General features: G+C 37.0%; 1 protein-coding gene and 1 long non-coding RNA gene across 2 annotated transcripts in view; both read right to left on the bottom strand.

The window, feature by feature from the left end:
• Nucleotides 1-18,820, bottom strand: part of PARD3 (par-3 family cell polarity regulator) — a 435,432-nt gene that overhangs the window by 331,585 nt on the left and 85,027 nt on the right. The window lies entirely within an intron of this gene.
• On the bottom strand, nucleotides 10,661-18,175 carry LOC110393060. Its single transcript, XR_002434766.1, has 2 exons — nucleotides 15,989-18,175; nucleotides 10,661-11,537 (listed from the first exon to the last, which is right to left on the bottom strand). It is a non-coding gene; the product is annotated as an uncharacterized LOC110393060 (long non-coding RNA).

The following is an 18,820-nucleotide window of genomic DNA, read 5'->3' as shown; positions in this document are numbered from 1 at the left end:
AATACAAAACTCTGTAAGACGCACGCTATTTCTTTCATGCTGATACAGTTCTATGCTGGCGTTGCACACCACACCAGTATACTCTTATCAGATCTAAAAACATTGCCGAAAGGAGCTGTAAAATTCTATCATACCTTCTGTGTGAAATCTTTAACACTTTGAACCATCCTTGCTACTTATTTGAAGCAGAAACATATAAAATACAAAGAAAACTGAAAAAGAATATTCTCCCCATACCATTAAAATATTTTCCACCATACAGAAACATATCTGCATTGCACAGCCACACGTGATTGTAATGATTGTTCTGCTCTTTGTGCACCTTTTCCTTACAGTAGTTGGAGATGGTAGTTTGAAATAAAGAACAAAACAGCTGGAAGCAGAAGATCCAAAATGCATGTTACAGCTCTGACATGCACAAATCTGTGCAGAAACACAAGGCTAATAACATTCTGTTAATATGAATTATAATTTTATTCGTATTTGCAATGGTTTTAGACCAAAATAGAAAGTGTGATCCACCTAACTCTAATCTACACAGCGCTTCCCAGAACAAGCAATAGATGTGTTACTGCTTGCTGCTGGGTGAATCTGTGATTACCTCCACACACGCATATCCACGCACCCACACAATGTAAGGTCAGCATACCCTAAAAAAAGAAGCAAATACGTAGGGAGCACAAATTATGAAGACAAGTCATGATTGTGCTATATGCCGCTAGCTTCTCACCTATTTTAAAAACTATTTTCAGTTCCCTAAAGTGATAGAGCTGTCTTTGTCATTTCAAAGATACTTCTTTTCTCTCAGCATTTTTTTTAATGTTAAATGAAATTTTCTGACAGCAATTCTGAGATGCCTGGAGGCTGACCTCATGCAGAGTACCTACTCCAATTCATTAATTAACGATTTAAATACCATGTTTATGCATCCACTACCAACTTACTCTCACTTCCCAGTAGTTATCAAATAGGCAAAGTGATGATCCAATTACACAGCAACAAAAGAAAAAGAAAAGGCTGAACAATTGTTCTTACTCCCAGCAGTCTCGTCTGGATTGAAACCTAGCAGTATTTAACAGATAAGCCTTGGTACAATATACTTGACATTTACATTTTCGGATGTATGTTCTACCCAACTGCCCTCACAATATCGGCTTAATTAAGATACAGAACATTACTGACCAGAATCACTGCACTAAAAAGGCATATGTTAAATAGTCCTATAACCAGTATAATATAATTGAGCTCTGTCACTTGGAATACTGCTGCTTAAGTAGAGGAAAAAATCAATATTCTCTCTTTTCGCAGTGTTCTCAATTTCACTCTATGCAATCAAAGCAGCTCAAACAGTACCAGAAATGCATACAGAACACAGTCCATGGTACCAGAAGAACATACAGAATAAAGTGAGATTTAAGAATTACTTTAGAGTAGTGTGTTTATTAACAATAATTCAACATCTAGCGTGGCATTTAATCACACTCTAAAACATTTAACCATGCCAGTGAACAAAGTTACTGAAGACGTTATCACTATAAAGGAAAAGCAGCGCTGATACACAGTAAGCATGAAGAAAGGCAAACATGACAAAAATGAGAGAAACTAAAGGTCAACATTACAGGATGGAAATTAAAATGCAAAACATGCATTCCAATCATTCCTACTGCTTTAGGTGCTGAAATCATATTCTGCAGCAAGTATCTGAACTCAAAGGGTCATATTACCAATCATAAATCTTCCGTATAATGAGAAATGTATGCAATTGGGATATGTTCAAGCAAGTATTTCTTTTTTTGATGTCATAAGGAATTTTTTAGCCATTACACTGTTATTTTTACCAAACCTTTATAGGTTTACTACTCTAGGTGGTAAATTCTACTACCCTAGATAAGTAGGACAAGAAAAAAATTTATTCACCACAACATTGCTAAGTCAGCAACAATATATTGTTTTGGAAGCAAAAATTGTTTTTTCTCCAAAATAAGGTACAAAATTGTTATAAAACACAAACAGAAGTAAATAAATCCCTTTAGCAGGAAGTGATACATCTGTTTTAAATAGACACATAGATCCCCACCTTCATTAAAGCAAAACTCCCAGTGCAATATAATATCACGTAAGGCAATTACTGATACACAAGCTACTTCAAACTGGTATAGGACTGAAACACTGACAGACAGTAAAATCAAATCAAGGTATTTAAAACAAACTATGTTTGTGAGCTAATTTTTGCATCAGAAAAAACAGAAGAGAGTATTACTGTGCACACGGCAATGTGAGGGTTTCCAGCTCAAATACAAGCATTTGGGGTTCAAGACAGTGAAAATCTCTGCCTTCGAGTATAAAGCCCTCTAGATGTTAAGACCATAACGGTCTCTTCTAGTTCCAAGATCTCTGTGTGAGAAACATACATTCCCGCATACCACCTTCTGCTCATCTTCCGAAGTCACAAAAACAATGACTCTAAAAATTCCCACCTTCTGAAAGCCCCAAAATTATATTCACTAAAGTCACTACAAAAGTCAGCATAAGAATTAAAGCATGCCTTTACAATATACGTACATCTAGACATCAGAAACTACACACATATACCCACAACTGGGTATTAGCTTTTAGAAACTGGGAGCAAGAAAACAAAATGCGTACCAAAGTCATAGAATCATAGAATCATTTGAGTTGGAAGATACCTTTAAAGATCATCTAGTCCAACTTCCCTGGAATGAACAGGGACATCTGCAGCTAGATCAGGGTGCTCAGAGCCTGGTCCAGCCTAGTCTTGAATGTCTCCAGGGATGGGGCATCCACCACATCTCTGTGCAACCTGTTCCAGTACCTCACCACCCTCACTGTAAAAGACTTTTTCCTTAGGCCAACCAACATCTACCCTCTTTAAGCTTGAAACCATTTCCCCTTGTCCTATCACCAGAGACCCTGCAAGAGAGCCTGTCTCCTTCTTTCCTGTAGCTCCCCTTTAGATACTGACAGGCCGCTATCAGGTCATCTCGCAGCCTTTTCTTCTCCAGGCTGAACAACCCCAGCTCTCTCAGCCTGTCCTCATAGGAGAGGTGTCCCATCCCTTGGATCATTTTTGTGGCCCTCCTCTGGACACACTCCAACAGGTCTATGTCCCTCCTGTTCTGAGGACTCCACATCTGGACACAGTACTCCAGGTGAGGTCTCACCAGCACAGAACAGAGGGGCGGGATCACCTCCCTGACCTGCTGACCACACCTCTTTTGATGCAGCCCAGAATACAGTTGGCTTTCTGGGCTACAAGGGCACATTGCTGGCTCATGTCCAGCGTGCAATCCACCAGTGCCCCCAGGTCTTTTTCGGCAGGCCTGTGTTCTATCCTTTCATCCTACAGCTTGTACTGGTAGTGGGGGTTGCCTGAACCCAGGTGCAACACCTTGCACTTTGCTTTGTTGAACCTAATGACGTTCTCCTGGGCCCACTGCTCAAGCCTGTCTAGGTCCCTCTAGATGGCATTCCTTCCCTCGGGCATGTCAACCACACCCCACAGGCTGATGTCATCCACAAGCTTCCCAAGGGTGCACTCGACCCTATGGTCACTGATGACACTGAAATCTCACTGAAGTATATTTTTAAAAGCTCTTACAACTCCATTCTCGCTCACCATCATACCAAAACCTGGATTTTTTGGTGGGGCAGCAGTAAGGCAGGTCAGAAAAGGTGATAAAGATCCTGACTTCCTAGAACTATGAAATAGACTGAAGTTTCAAATGGTCACGAGATAGTAAAAGGAAGTAAGAAAAGTAGTCACTCTTGGGTCATCCAAACATTCCCTCAGCACTTTATTTGCAGCTTAGTAAGTAAATAGGAGGAACTTGTAATCTCTAACAGCTCCATTTTCAGCTAAACAAGTCAATCCCATCCTATGCCCTCACACCCAAACAATCAGCCTTTGTTATATGATTGCAAGAATTATCTATTTTTCTCAATTTTAAGAACATATCATTTAATAGGTCTGAAGAACCTGAGAAGTTTAATATGAAAGTGCCACTGACTTTTACTCCCTCCATGTTCTTATTAAGCTGATGTGAATGTGATTATTGAGTTCTATTCCACTGAGAGTCTCGCAATGAAAGAAAATTCACAATAGCCTAAAGGAGAGCAGAAGATGGTCTATAATCTTTACCTAGAGCAGCAATGATATTTCATGCTGGTTGCACAAATAAGCACTGGGTTCAGAACATAAGCAAGGGAGGAAGATTCAGAAATGGTGTCAAATGCTCTCAAACAATACCAAAAGCTTATGACAAACACTGCCAAAAGACAGAAGCTGCATTACAGCCTAAAGGTAATGGGCAGTGGTTTGGGAACTGAACTTCACTCTTATAAAATTCTGTTATTCTTGCTATATGGAAATAGTGATTTTCATTTCAGAACCAGGAGAAAGAAAAGGGAATGAACAGACAAACTCAGAAGGAAATGAGTGTTTTCAGCTTGCTTTCCTCTCAGTTTCACTCTTGAGAATATTTCTGGTTCTGCCTCCCTCTATCTGTGTCTTACTCAATGTACAGACTCTCCCATGAGAATTCCTTTTATTAACACCGGTCGGAGTTTTTGTATTTTCTGCTGGGATTTCATTCAGAATACAACTTTAAAGTGAATTCTTATTAGCAGTGACATGGGTGGTTTTAATCCTGGATTGCTTCCACACACAATCTGAGCAACCTGAAAGACACGCGGATTTCTCTCAGGATACTTAGCAGCTATAAAACACACCTGCTTTTAATAGACAAAAAGACACATAAAGGACTCCCATCGGCAGAATATGTTGCTGATCCATGATTTAGTTCAGTTTTAATTTGGAACAAATATTTAATATTAAGAAATACTATCAAGAATTAATTACGATTATATTTAATTCTTCTTCTAAAAGGCAGTTGCTGTCTTGTTCTGGGAGGACCCAAGTATCAGGAACAGTAAAAAGCTTTGCATCTCCAAATCCATACAAGTTCAGCAAATAGCAAGGTGGTATCTGAACTGATAAGCAGGAAACACTCAAACTGTGTCGAAAAGGAACAATCTCTGCTAAGCACAAGCAGATACAGATGCATATTTACAAAACTAAGGTGAAAAAAGAAAAAATCCACCATGTTACCCCAAACTCTCCTCAGCAGCCATAGAAAGGACCACACCAACTACAGGCACAATTAAACATCTGTAGGTAAGCACAGATGAACTGTGCTTATTGACCAAGCATATACCCCCTGGCTGCTACAAATACCTTAATTTTACCAAATGGGTTAAAATGAGAATGCACATTTTACTTTACAGTTTTAATAGGATAATCCATTCGTACCACAGGAGTACATCCTACCTGCCCTCCTGCAATCATTCTGTTTTTTTCAGACAAACTTTGGCTCCTTATCATTTCCAAGTACCCTGGTTGACATGATGGCATTTTGACTTTGTATTATTTATAAGCATACCTTTTTAAAATACTATTTCCTAATAAAGAACTGATGGACTGAAAGTTGCCCAGACACCTGTAAAATACACACGTTGGTGTATTTGGGCCGTTATGAGGGCTGTGAAGACCAGCCACAACTGGTACATTGCTGTACATATATACAGCCACCTGCTGCAACAGTGACTGAACAGTGGCAGAAGAGAAAGGAAATCAACTATATAGACTAAAAAGAATGTAACAAATCCTATTTCACAAAGTGAACTAGTATCCAACACAAGAATATAAAAGGGATTGGGCTAGTAGAGTGAGAGGAAAAAGCAGAAATGCACAAACACAAGGAACACAGCTCCCATGCTCAAGAGCATCTTCAGTCCTTCCTCTGAGCTGCACCTAAGTAGAAGATACAGGCAATAAGGCTCACACCACTAAGTTCAAGTACCAGAGATACCAATTCCTCTTCAGTTTTTTTGCAGTGTTCATAGCAAATAACAAAGAAGCTTTGCCAAGCAGATTCTACTAACAGTTTCAAAGGAGGTATCCCATATTAAGCCATCATGTGGCTTTTCATTTTTTCCCCGGTAAATAGTTCCTCAGCTATCTTCCATGAGAAAATCTAGATTCAGTGACTTCAAGTATGTAAAATTCTGCCAAAGATGCACTTTAAATATAAAATCCACAAGCACCAGACTAATTCAAATATTGCCAGCATGTAAAATGGTTTAATAAATTATATTACTGAAAATTGATTTTTTTTAAATAATAGTGAAAACTAAAGTGAGAATTAAATGATTTCCCTCTTTACTATTGCAATTTTATTGGTCTGCTGCCAGATTTATTCTACTATAATTATAGGAATTCTTTTCTGGTTTTAGTAAAACTAAACTTCACAAAGTGGCTGCAAGCATTTTATTAGCTTTACAGAAGCATTTTGTTGTGCAGCATTTATTTTAACCTGATTTCTTGCTTCTCAGGAGATAAGAGGATGAGTTCAGCATAAAGTAAGGAAAATAAAGCAGGATCAAGTGTCAATGACCCACTAAACAACAGCTTGTATGTTAAAAAGAGTGGAAGGATCTCAATTATATGAAACATTTAAGGCTCTTGAAAAGATACTGAAGTCTATCTCAGACTCAAAGGAGGAAATATATGCATTTCCAGCATATTTAATAAGTGTAATAATTGGGGTGCTTAGAAATTAGAGTGATAAAAAGCTGCATTTATCTTTCCTATCACATTAGTGTACAATTACTGCTGGACTAAAAATAGACCAAGTCACTCAAAGTTGAAAAGATCAGAAATTTTATAACTTGAGTGACTTGGTCTATTTTTAGGCAAGTCTTACAAAGATCAAGAATTTCATTAGGTTGGGGAAATATGTAATTGCTGTTGGTAGTCAAATGAGACATATTTTCTTGAAATGAAGACTAAAGCTAGTAACCTATACAAATTATTTTAAATAGATCGTGAAATAATCTCAAATTTATGCAGAACGATGGTAAAGGACAACGTCTTGACTACCTCATCCAACAACTTTAAAGCTTTGTGTTTTTGTAGGGCATATAAGCAAATTAAATCTCTCATACTTTGAAATCACTGTTATGAATCTATATTCTCCTAGACATTTTCTCATTGTATCTGATGAAAGAAAATGCATGTTTGTGTTCATTTAAAAATACTACTGCTAAAACAAACCTGCAATGAATTCACATCACCAGTTGTAAAGCTCAATTTTCTCCCCTGCATGTGGAGGTGAATACACAGAGCAGACTGATAACACCCATTGCAAGTGTGGCTAAGTGTTTCTAAGCAACCTTCCTCCATCATCTCCTGTGACAAAAACAAGCAAAAGAGTTTGAACCGCAGTCTAACAGAGCAGCGAATACTAATGACTAACAAAAAATGGCATCTCATCATTGACTTCTGAGTCAAAGGTTAAAAAAAAAGAGAAAAAACAACTTGAAAGTGTACTGATTAAATTGACAATGCAAACAAATAATTTAAGCATATCTTCAGTAATTACATAGGAAGAAAGAAAAAGAATGCACATTTCAAACATCTGAATCAGGTGGGTTTGTTTTGTTTTTCATATGCATCTCCTTCTGTAGCATCCCATGGAAATATATTCATTTCCCACACGTGCAAGTACATAAAAATGGCAACATTTCTTGGCCAGAGAACTGCAATCCTGATATCATTTCTATTCAGTGAACCCACATCAGTAAAAAATGAGTCGCCTCATTTTTTACTGATGTCGGCCAGATACTTCACGCATCCTAATAAAGTAGTTTTGGAAATGGAAGTGCTGAAAGCAGAGTATCGTTATTCTACCCTAAAAGTACAGAAAGCAAGGAGGACAAGACAAAATTGTGAAAATAAGAGCACGTAGACTTGTTTTTGACTCCTGTGCCAAAACACTGTTGTGAACACAGAGCTGACCAGACCTGGACAGGTGCCCGTGCACTAGGTTGGCATTGGCACTGCTGCACCATTCCATACAATGGACTTACAACTGCTTGGCACCAACAAATACCTGGATAAAAGCAAGACCGTCACCATAAAGGGAGTTGTGTATAGATTGAGACATTAATGTCATTGTATTTAGCTTTAATCATCTCTGTTCTCCATCAGAATTCAGAAAACTATGAAGTTAAAGTATTTCCTAAATCAAGCACCCACCCTGCATGCTTTGCTTATATATCCTTTGTTGAGATACACCTTTCATACTGTAGTAATGAGCAACAAAGAGTAATGAAACTTATAAGTGTTGGCACAACCCAGCTCCCACTTAAAAGAAAAAAAAAAAAAAAACAGCAAATCCTTGTAAAAAATATTTTGCTTTGATGTTTTCACTTGTGAAGTTTTAACCGTAACTCTATAGTTAGCATAGTAAAGTGAACTTTGTAATATAAGTAAGGGCCACAATTGTATACGGAAAAAATGCTGAAGTTCGTAAAGTAACAAGGAGCTCCAGCAGGCCATACATCTATTCATTGGTTGGTCGAAAGAACAAAGAAAAAAAGGTTAACACATTGACATTTACTTTTAATATGTTATCAATAATTATTATTGAGTTAAATAATTTCATTTTAATGCTATAATAGAAGTATTTCTGACATTTTTTCCAAAGCCAAAATACAATTTTGGTTCACAGCCGCCCTTCAGTGTTCTCTGTTTAATATAACCCTGATGATTGTAACGTTTCTATGTTACTCTTGCAGACCTAAAGACTTTGATTCTGGCTGCATCCCAGGCACTGTGCGGCAAGGAACCAAACACAGAAAGCACAGGATTTACTGAAATCACAAATGTTAGAGAGACAGTCCTAATACAGTCAAGCTGCTTTTTTCAGAAAAGTAAAAGGATTTTTACCTCAGCAGCAGAGATTTTGGATGTATTTTCTACAGTTACATGCAGGATAAAGCATTCTGCTGATGTAAAGAATATGAAAACATCATTTCAAATGTATGATAAATTGGAAGTGGGAAAGCTCTTGAAGAGGCTTGTATAAATGTTTACACTAACAAAATTATATATTAAGAACTTCAGTACATAAAAAAATCATCCTTCAATCATCATAATACTAAAGAGTGAATCAAAATACTGATGAATACATGAAATACTTTATGAGAACACAAGGTTTAAATAACAGTAATTTATGAGAAAGTTCCTTTACAGTTGTCAGTTGCAGCATTACCTATAGATTGATATCACATTGATCTACACTCCAAAATTGAGAGACAGAGAGATGATACATAATGTGTTAATAAACTGTGAAATTACTCATCTCTTTACCATTTTGTTGTTTGCTTTCCAGCACTGCATAGGATTGCTCTGACAGCAATGGGACTTCCACCCAAGGAACAAAGAACCTGGCACCACAAGTGCAGTGAGATTCCCTAGCATATGATTGAAATAACAAACTAGCAGCTGGACTTCTAAAACATTTCTCCCATAAAACATCTAATGAAGCTGTCTGTAAGAGAAGACTTTGCTAACAAAATTATAAATCATCCTCCTGCCTCCAACAGAGCTCAGTGGAAAGGCTCTCGGCATCTTTCAGAAGAGCCTTACTTCTGCAGAAACTGTGTCATGTTTGACAAAGTGATGCTAAGAAGCATGAATAAAACAAGAATGTCGGGCTTAGAAGTGAGAGAAGTTTTTATTAGACCACCTGATAACATAATAATAATAATGAAGATGATGAGAGAATCTGCAGTACATAAACCTTTTGTCAACTATGAAGCAAAACCCATCCTTATAATGGAATGTAGAACACTGCATATGCATTAATAATCTTCACTTTCCATTTTAAATTTCTATATGGAATAAAATAAGATTTTTTTTTCCATTAAGTAGATTTCATCTTGTAACATTTCATTAATGAAAATAATGAACACATACACAAGAGTGCACAAGAAAGCTTACAGAGCAAGAAAAAAAATTAAGAAAAATTCTCTACTTCTGCTCATCACAAAGAAACAACATGGGATTCTTCCTGCCTCATCACAGCACCAGCCACTCGCTGCGTTTGTGCAGAAGCAGGAAGCAGTTCTCCACCACAAAGGTTTCCTGTCTCCATGCTGAGATCCAATGGCCATTCTCTCCACAATTTGCAGAGCTCTTGGACATAATTATGCCTCAGAGGAAAAATGATCTGAGAAATCACATTTCAAGTCCTCTCTTACTTGCCTTGCTCTGACTCACTATAGATGGCAAGCAAGATAGGATTAGCCAAAGAGGCTCAACTATATCTTGCCGTTAGGAGATAATCACCAATTATTGCTTCAGACAAATCTGATTTAGACGTACTGCAAAAGGAGAATTGTATGATGGTGAGAGAAAGGGGGGGATAGAACTTCAGAGTTTGATAAAGCAAAATGATTTTCCTCTAAGAAAATCAAATTTTATACTTGAAGCATTCTCTCCTGATTAAAACCACTGTTTTCTAAAAAAAATCCTGAACTAAAATCGAGTTATTGATTAGTATTTTTTTTATTCAATTCACTGCTGGCATCTATGAAGGGAACTGACTTGTCTTTATCTAAGTATTTATGTGATTAAAATAATAATAAATGGTTATCACTGTGAAACCTGAGTACCTTGCAAATTCAAAGAGGAATGCAATAAATGACTTCCTGGTTTCATTGAAAGCCTTGTCTAAAGTGAATTTATCTGAAATTAGATGTAGACACCATAAATAAGAAATATACAACAGTTTGCTCAGTTTGATAAGAAATACTTTATTTCATTGTATAATTCGTTTATAACAAAAATTAGTTCCGCTTATACTGAACATTAACTTTTATTGCATATCTTCATATTACGAAGAACAGAAGGAAAAATCAAGCAATATTTGTGGTACTTCAATATCATTCTTCATAAGATTTAAATTTAAATAAATCAGTGAAGGTTTAGAGGAAGAATTTACAGATCGTTATTACAAACCAGTTGTTCCAGATCACTTTTCAAGCAGTAAAACCAATTTTGTTTCATCACAATTGCTTTAAAATTTCTACAACAGTGAGAGCCTTTCAAAACCACTGATTGTTGAGAATGATCTCAGAAAGTCTACCAACACACTGGTGACAGAAAGAACAGCTCAATAATGTCCTAGACTCAGGGGCAGAAATTTGGGAAATGTTTAGGAAATAAAAATAACAGCACATGAAAATTGTAATACAAATGCATAAAATTTGCATTGTCCAAAAAGATGTTCACTTCACTTATGTCCCATCCCTGGAGATGTTCAAGTCCAGGTTGAATGGGGCCCTGGGCAACCTGATGTAGCATTTGATTTAGTGAGTGGCAACCATGCCCACAGCAGGGGGGTTGGAACTAGATGATCTTTAAGGTCCCTTCCTATCCAAGCTATTCTACGACTCTACGATCTTCTCTGTGTTTACAAAGGTGTCTTCCCATGGTGGAGCTACTGTACAGAAATGATCCTCCCAGACACAATCTATAGATGCATTCATCACCAATCAATCATGAGTCTAAAATTCCCTCAGATATCATAAACTGTAAAGGAGAGTATAGCATACACAGTGAGATTCCACAGGTGTACTCCTTTTTTATGCTGTTCTAATACGATACGAACCTATGGAATTAAGAGAAAAAAAAAGTAAATAGCAGCAGACTCGATAACTGAATGACCTGGGAAGATTTATACGTAGGCAAAATTATCTTCAGATTCTAAAATGGGCATTAATATACTACTAAATATACTAATATACATACAGGATACAAAAACCCATTATCATTTTTACCAGACACATAATTCCTATTTATGATACACAATGTTGTGTATCATCTGTAATCACCAATTTAAATTATAAAAACCCTCAAGCAGTGGAACCAATAAATCATAGAATAGCTTAGAGCTATTAGAAAACATTAATTCTATTCTCAAAGCTAAATTGCATTTCACAATTTCTATCAATGAGTTTGAATGGAACCTTGAAATGATTAATGTTTTATCAGAGATAGCACAGACAGCGAACACAGAGGCTGCCATTTAGAATTTAATGCTGGTAGTGTGTTACTGACCAAGTAAAAGCTGATAGACTTATCGCCAGAACCAGCACTGTCGAGCATTACAGATTGCAAAAGCAAAGCATATATTTGTAATTAAGTCTGCAAGCTAGCAGACACAATATTGGGTGGTTGACACAAAATATTACCAACCACAACACCACAAGAGTCACAATGCACTGCTAATTGGTAGCAGCATAATTGAGATGCGTGCATTTCATGCAAGAGTCTCAAAGCTTCCTCTACTGTCCCAAGAACTTTTGGAAAAGGTGACTCAGAGCACTGCTTGGTAAGTAATTGTACTCCCAAAGGAAGACTGAAAACTATAGTCAAATAGTGTGAATATTCCTGTTAAAGCTTTCCATTTAAGGCTGAATAGAAATGGATGACAGATTTGTGTCCGACCAGATAAAACAAGCAGCATCTCAATAAATAAGGAGTGAGGTATCATACCCCATGCCTTGGGAAAGTTATAGTCATGGTAACTGACTGAAAAAGGCACTAAAGAAAAGTTTTATTTAAACAGAGTGAATAAGTGGATGGTAACATGACTGGCTCAGAAAGAGTTTAACAGTCAGATGTCACATAAAGGGGAGTTGCTTGGAGGAAAGATTCAAAATATGAACAAGCCAAATGAAGAAGATAAGTGATCCTGTACCACAGGATAAAAAAATAAAATCTATCAACTGTGAAGCAAGCCAGCTGAAGACGAACAAGAAATCTCTGAAGTGCTAAACATCATTTGCTACAAGCTACAGTGAAGTATCTGACGTCAACACAAGTGGTGGCTATTTCCCAAACTTTAAAACGTACTGCAGAGGACTCATCTTTATAACTAAATAACACACCAATTAGTTTATTTAAAGCAAATTTCAGTATATATAATACTGTAGGTTGCACTCAAGGCCTTCAAGGCCAGGTTGGATGGAGCCCTCAGCATCCTGATCTAGTGGGTGGCAACCTTGCCCACTGCAGGAGGATGGAACTGATGGTCTTTCAAGTCCCTTCCAACCCAAACCATTCTACGGTCCTATGAATTTCTCACATACAAGCAACACATACAAGCAACTTGTGTTTCTGTTACCTGTGTATAAATATTTCTTTAAAACCAGTAGCAAACTGTTATTTTCATCTTCCCTCCCTTCATAAGGATTTCTTAATGTGTAAGTACAGAATGGGCTTTGTTTAATTTTGTGCTCACCTAACATTCCCATTATTTTTAGTTGTGCTGTGTTTTCAGTAAAATTTCTATTAACTTTTCCTCTCTTCAATGGAATGGGAGATTAAATCTTGTCACTTCAGTAAAGTAAAAAGTGAATTATACTCAACAAAAAGATTTCATATATAAAGTGCAAAAGACCTTGTTAGAAAAGAAAATCCAATTAGGAAACGGAATAATCATGGAAGAAAATCTTCCTCTTTAAACAATGCTACAACTGAGTTATCTTCTGACTTCTAAAACTCATTCTCCAAAGGACTACTTCAGAAAGCTTGCATGGGAAATGGGTAGAGGAAATAAGTACCAGTAAAATTAGGTTTGACTGTGCTAATTAACAGCAACTTTCATTAATTGCTACAACAAAGTGATGGGAAAAGTTGAGTTTTTATTTCTTTGCATTTTCAAATCTGAGATGTATCTGGTTGAAATGCTTTCACCATCTGTAAATTATGTTTCAATCAAGTTTCACTACAGGACAGCTTCTGAACAAAGTTGACATTCTCTAGTAAGCACAGAAGGAAGCACATCTTTTGCCCCCGTAGAGTGCCAGAGCTACAAGTCAGAACTCAAAAAAAAATTAGATTTCACAGGTATGAAATTTGAATACCAACCCTGAACCCAGCTAAATAAGTCCATATCTGAAATGTTTGTGATGCAACTAAATATTCCTTTTTAATCACACAATTGTTAAAAACGTATTGATAAAAGGATTACTAGTAAAAACAATCCTGCACGATTCACAGATTCCTTGGCTAGCAGTCATCATCTTATGAATAATTTAGGTAAGAACAAAGTCTATCTCTTTCTACTTTCAGAGGGCTTCGAAGATCTGCAGCAGCAGAAATCATGGAGTTTTGTCTATTTGTTTTCCAACACAGGAAAATCAATAGGTAAGCCAAAGCTTACTCTCATCCAAATTTGCAAGTTTGAATAAGGTTTCCTCTGAACAGGGGAAGGGGGAGAGAAAAAAAAAATCAACACCTTTTGAAAAATGAAGGCTTTTGTTTAATTACAGTATTGCTGCTCTACCTCATGCATCCAAGATAAAGTCAAGACACATTTCTTATCACTTTGTTTTAGCACTTGCTTCCACTGCTCCTTTCCCTCATTACTATTTTCTTCATTCAGTACCCAGTTTCCTTGCACATTTAAACACATGCAGACTGCCAGCTCACTTTCCTTCCTATCCTCATCCCTGTATATCAATTAATTCACAGATGCTCCATGGGAACAGGAGCTCCAAGTCCATGTATCTCAGCCCCAAAAATCACTTCCAGCGCCCGCTGCCACAGCTTACATCCTGTATTGCTAAAAGTGAACAGTTGTTTCCAGCCTCAACAAATATGTGAAAAATAGAGTTTTCAAAACCTGACCTCCTGCAATCCCATTTGGCAGGCTGTTATACATCAGCTTCAATTGTTTAAGCTTAATTCAATAGGAATGAATCCCACAAAGCTTTTTGATTATGAAAAACAGGTGTTTTTCCCCCTAATCTGTAATTCTGAGGATTTGTCCTCTTAATATCAGTCCTCTGAGATTAGACAGAATCAGTTATTGCACCTCTTTAAACTACAGTTTCTTTACTTCCAAAGTACCTATTTTCTTAGTCCTCTGTATCAGAAGGATTGATTCACTCAAGGACAGCAAGTTGTAGAGTACCTCTGAAGGGAATAGTAAAAATCAAGTTGCTACTGAAGTATAGACCCCCCTGCCAGATGACATGAGTTTTCTAAATAAATTATAGCCACCCCTTAGGACCAGAGTCTCTCTTCTGGTAACAAAAATCAAAGTCTAATCAAGAGATAATGCAGTCTTTGGTTTCAACATTATGACTACTTTTGTAAAATGTCTTGTTGCCATTTGTTCCAGGATGTCTTATCTCAGACTCATTTTAAATAGCTGCACTGCATTTGGCATAGTAACCCTTTCTGATTTACACTAGTCACATTATTTTTAAAGTTAAAAAAAAACAAAACAAAACAAAACAAGTCACATTTCTGTTGTTCTGGAAATAAATTTGCCCACCGCTCTAGCCAATCTATATAGATTACTTAGTGTAAGTCTAACTGGAATCTTATTTTACTCTATCTCCTAAAAAATACTTCATCTTTAGGAGAAAAATCAGCTCCCAGGAAACAATAAGACTGACAGTTCTTTATTTAAGAATTTAAGAGTTTAAGAAACAGTAGCATAAATGAGAACACACGCATCTATGTCTGTGTATACGCGTACATGTTATATAGGCACTATCATCATCTACTTAAAGATGGAAGAGAGAATCTGTATAAATTATCAAGGAATAGAATAGAATGATTTAAGAAGTTTCATTAGACAAACATTTGTACAACATTTGTAATGACAAAAAAAATAAAGAGACTTAGGAAAACATCAGTAACTCAAAGATTTTAAGGTCACTCAATGATCATATAGGAAGGTGGAAAATGCTTTTTTCCCCACTATTACAATTCAGGAACAACATGTAATGAGTCTCAGCTCAAATTATTATTTTGACTAATAATAATGTAACTTCCTGAAGTAAAATCCAACATTTTATTACCTGGAGATATGTGTCAAACACAAGCTATCTGGTATTTTTCAGTAAGAAGAAAATGGAAAATACTGTCTTATCTTCTGCTGGGGATTTACTCCCCACACACATTAGCAACACCTTTACAAGCAAGAAAGCTTGGGGAAGTGCCAAGAACTATCCATTTCCTATTGCAATCATTGCATCCCGCTCACGCCAGATTCAGCAAAGCATTTAATACTTGAGGTTAAATTTCAGTGTAAATACTCACAATGAAATGAATGTAACCGTTCACTGTCCAAGTGTCCAAGTTCTTACTGAACTGTGTCTACAGGAAGGAAAACACCTATATATAGATACAGAAAAGTGTAGAAGTTTTCTTTATAAAGCAGAAGAGAACAGGAGCACACATGAGCACTGATAAAGCTGATGAAGACTACTAGCCTTTCCCCAATTATATTTAGTTCAGCAATCAACAGTGTCTCACTTGTTATGGTTGGATAAATAATAATCATTACACGTTTGCTTAGAACAGATGATTTTTTCTGACACTATGTGGTTACAGGTTGAACAAATGATGATTTTAATCACAGCAATGATTTTTTTCATTATCATCTTTTACTGCATCCTGTCCCTCATCTGGAACCACCATAAAATCCTCCTTCCATCCCACCACAAACTCCTCTGATTCACACCTGCTCTGAGAGAAATAGGAAGGGTCTGAGGGAAACTGCAAGAATTTGCCTGTAGTTGACACTGCAACAGCTAAGGTAAGAGCAATTCACCATGACTATTCTCCTTCAGAGTCAATCACAAAACTGTTTTGAGCAGTTTCAGAGACCACATGAAGCTACTCAAGGAGAAGAGCTGTGACTTGGGGTAGGTACTGGCTGTCCTTCCTGACCTGCAGCACAGCATTTGTATGTTCATGTGGACATCAAGTACAGGAAAATGACCAATTTAAAAAACATTTCTATTACCAGCTTCCATCTCTGAGAAAGATAGAAACATATAGTCTTTCCTAATTTCATTAATTGTTTTTAAAGCTCCATGATTTGTATGTTTTAATTATAATGATAGTTTTATAAAATGAATATTTTCTGAGATAATTAATTTAGGAAATATATTCTCACTATCTAGACTCAAATGATACTGAAAAAGGTCTTCCTCTGACCATACCTGAGGCTCAAAGTACAAAACACTGCAGGGGGTCTTTGAGTCATTCTGTGACCACACATGAGCACAGCCTGCCCAGGGCAGCGGCACTGTATAGCACTATTGAGAATCAGGCTCAAAAATGCTAAAGAAAACAATCTGAATGTCACTACATTAAACAGACATCTTTAGAGTTCTCAAGTCAGTCTCAAAATCAAAAAGACATAAAGAAGCAAAGCTAGCATTTTCTGTCCTGTCATCAAATGTTGATGCTTCATGCACTGGCTTGAGCCTTCCTGCAGTTCTGACAGGAATTTAAAGACATACATAATATGTGTGTGAGTGTAAATTGTGTGCACATTGTTTACAATAAGACAAGGAAAGCAAATTCTGAACAATAATTTCTAATCATTCTTAAAAACAAAAAGAAGTCAAGACAATTCTAAATTCTGTATTCAACATAAAGATCATCCTGACAACACTGGCCATTATCACTGCAAAGCTTCAATGGTGTCCTCAGTCCAGAGCCCTCAGCCCTCAAGAGTGTAAGGACAGGATTCCCAGCTGGGGAGCTGCTCACAGGCCCCTCAGAGAGTTTGCAAGGAAAATAATGGAGGCCTGGACACCAGGGAGCAGGCAATCCGATCCTGCAGGCCTCAGGCAGCCCACCGTGATGGATGGGTAAAGACCAGCAACACTACTAGCTAGGACTTCCTTGCTTTTATCCACTTAGTTTCTTGACTCAATATAATCTGAAAGCATGTTTAAATTTAATTTCCTTCAGTTTTAGCAAGCACATCTTTTAAAAGAAAATCACATTTAGGAAAAGCCCACCATATCTAGCGCTGATAGCACAGCTATGGAGCTGATAAAATCTCAGCTGAGTGCCCAAGACAGCTCGATTCATGACACCACAGCTTCTTTCTAGCATCAACACAATCTCCCTGCAAACATTTGATACACTCCCAACACCAACAAGCCTCCTGCCAAGCTGACACATGGTCAAGAACCAGGTTTCTCTATAGCCAGTGCAACAGCCAGCACAGGCAGCAAGCCCTTGTTGGGTTAGTACCACCAGCTGGAGAGCCAAAGATCCTCAGAGGTACACTTGATTATCTCTGAGATGGGTGAGAATGGAAATTCAGGCACTTGAGAAAGCACTGTCCTGTAAAAGGAACAGTCAGGAGATGAAAACGACACCAGTAGAGAAAAGTCACCAAAAAAGGCCACTTCGCACACGGGCAGAAACCCACTCACACACTTGAGTTTTTAATACTCTGGTATGTTTTTTTGTACAGTTGCCAAGGATGTACCCTTTTTCTCTGATTAATAAAAGGAATATTTAAGCTTACTACATTTCTACATGTTAGAATATAAAATGCAATATTCTGATAAATAGATATAGGACCCCACATGAAAGAACCTGAGTATACATTCCCCCAAAATGTTTTGATCCATTAAGCCTCAAACTGGAGCACTTGTAGAATCCTTTCCAGTCAAAAATTTAAAGATATAATGAGAAAGAAGTCAAGACCTGTCAACTCACTCTGAAACAGAGGTGATTCTCTTATTAGACACTATATTAAAAATAGTTGTAAAGACCTGTCAAAGCGTTTTTTGTTGTTGTTGTTAGAAATGCCCTACTATAACTAGCTACCACATATAAAATACATACGTACACACACATTAGGTTTTCCATAAATCTCTGGCATTTCAGACTTTTTAATTTTAGCATCTCACACAATAGACAGACACACAAACCATTTTTCTATTGCAGTACAACCTCAAATATAATAAGTCTTTATGGCCTGAAATATGAGCTTTTAACAACATCTGTGCAGTTAGAAAATATAACTCTGCTTCCTAATCACTGTAGGGAATAAGAGTCCTTTCAAAAGTACTACCTATTGTAAATACATATTAGTGGCACAATGTTAAAATGATTATA

This window comes from Numida meleagris, chromosome 2 (assembly GCF_002078875.1).
Source record: "Numida meleagris isolate 19003 breed g44 Domestic line chromosome 2, NumMel1.0, whole genome shotgun sequence".
In the NCBI taxonomy this organism is placed as follows: domain Eukaryota; kingdom Metazoa; phylum Chordata; class Aves; order Galliformes; family Numididae; genus Numida; species Numida meleagris.
The sequence above is the reverse complement of the archived record's forward strand: the minus strand, read 5'-3'. Positions and strand labels throughout refer to the sequence as shown.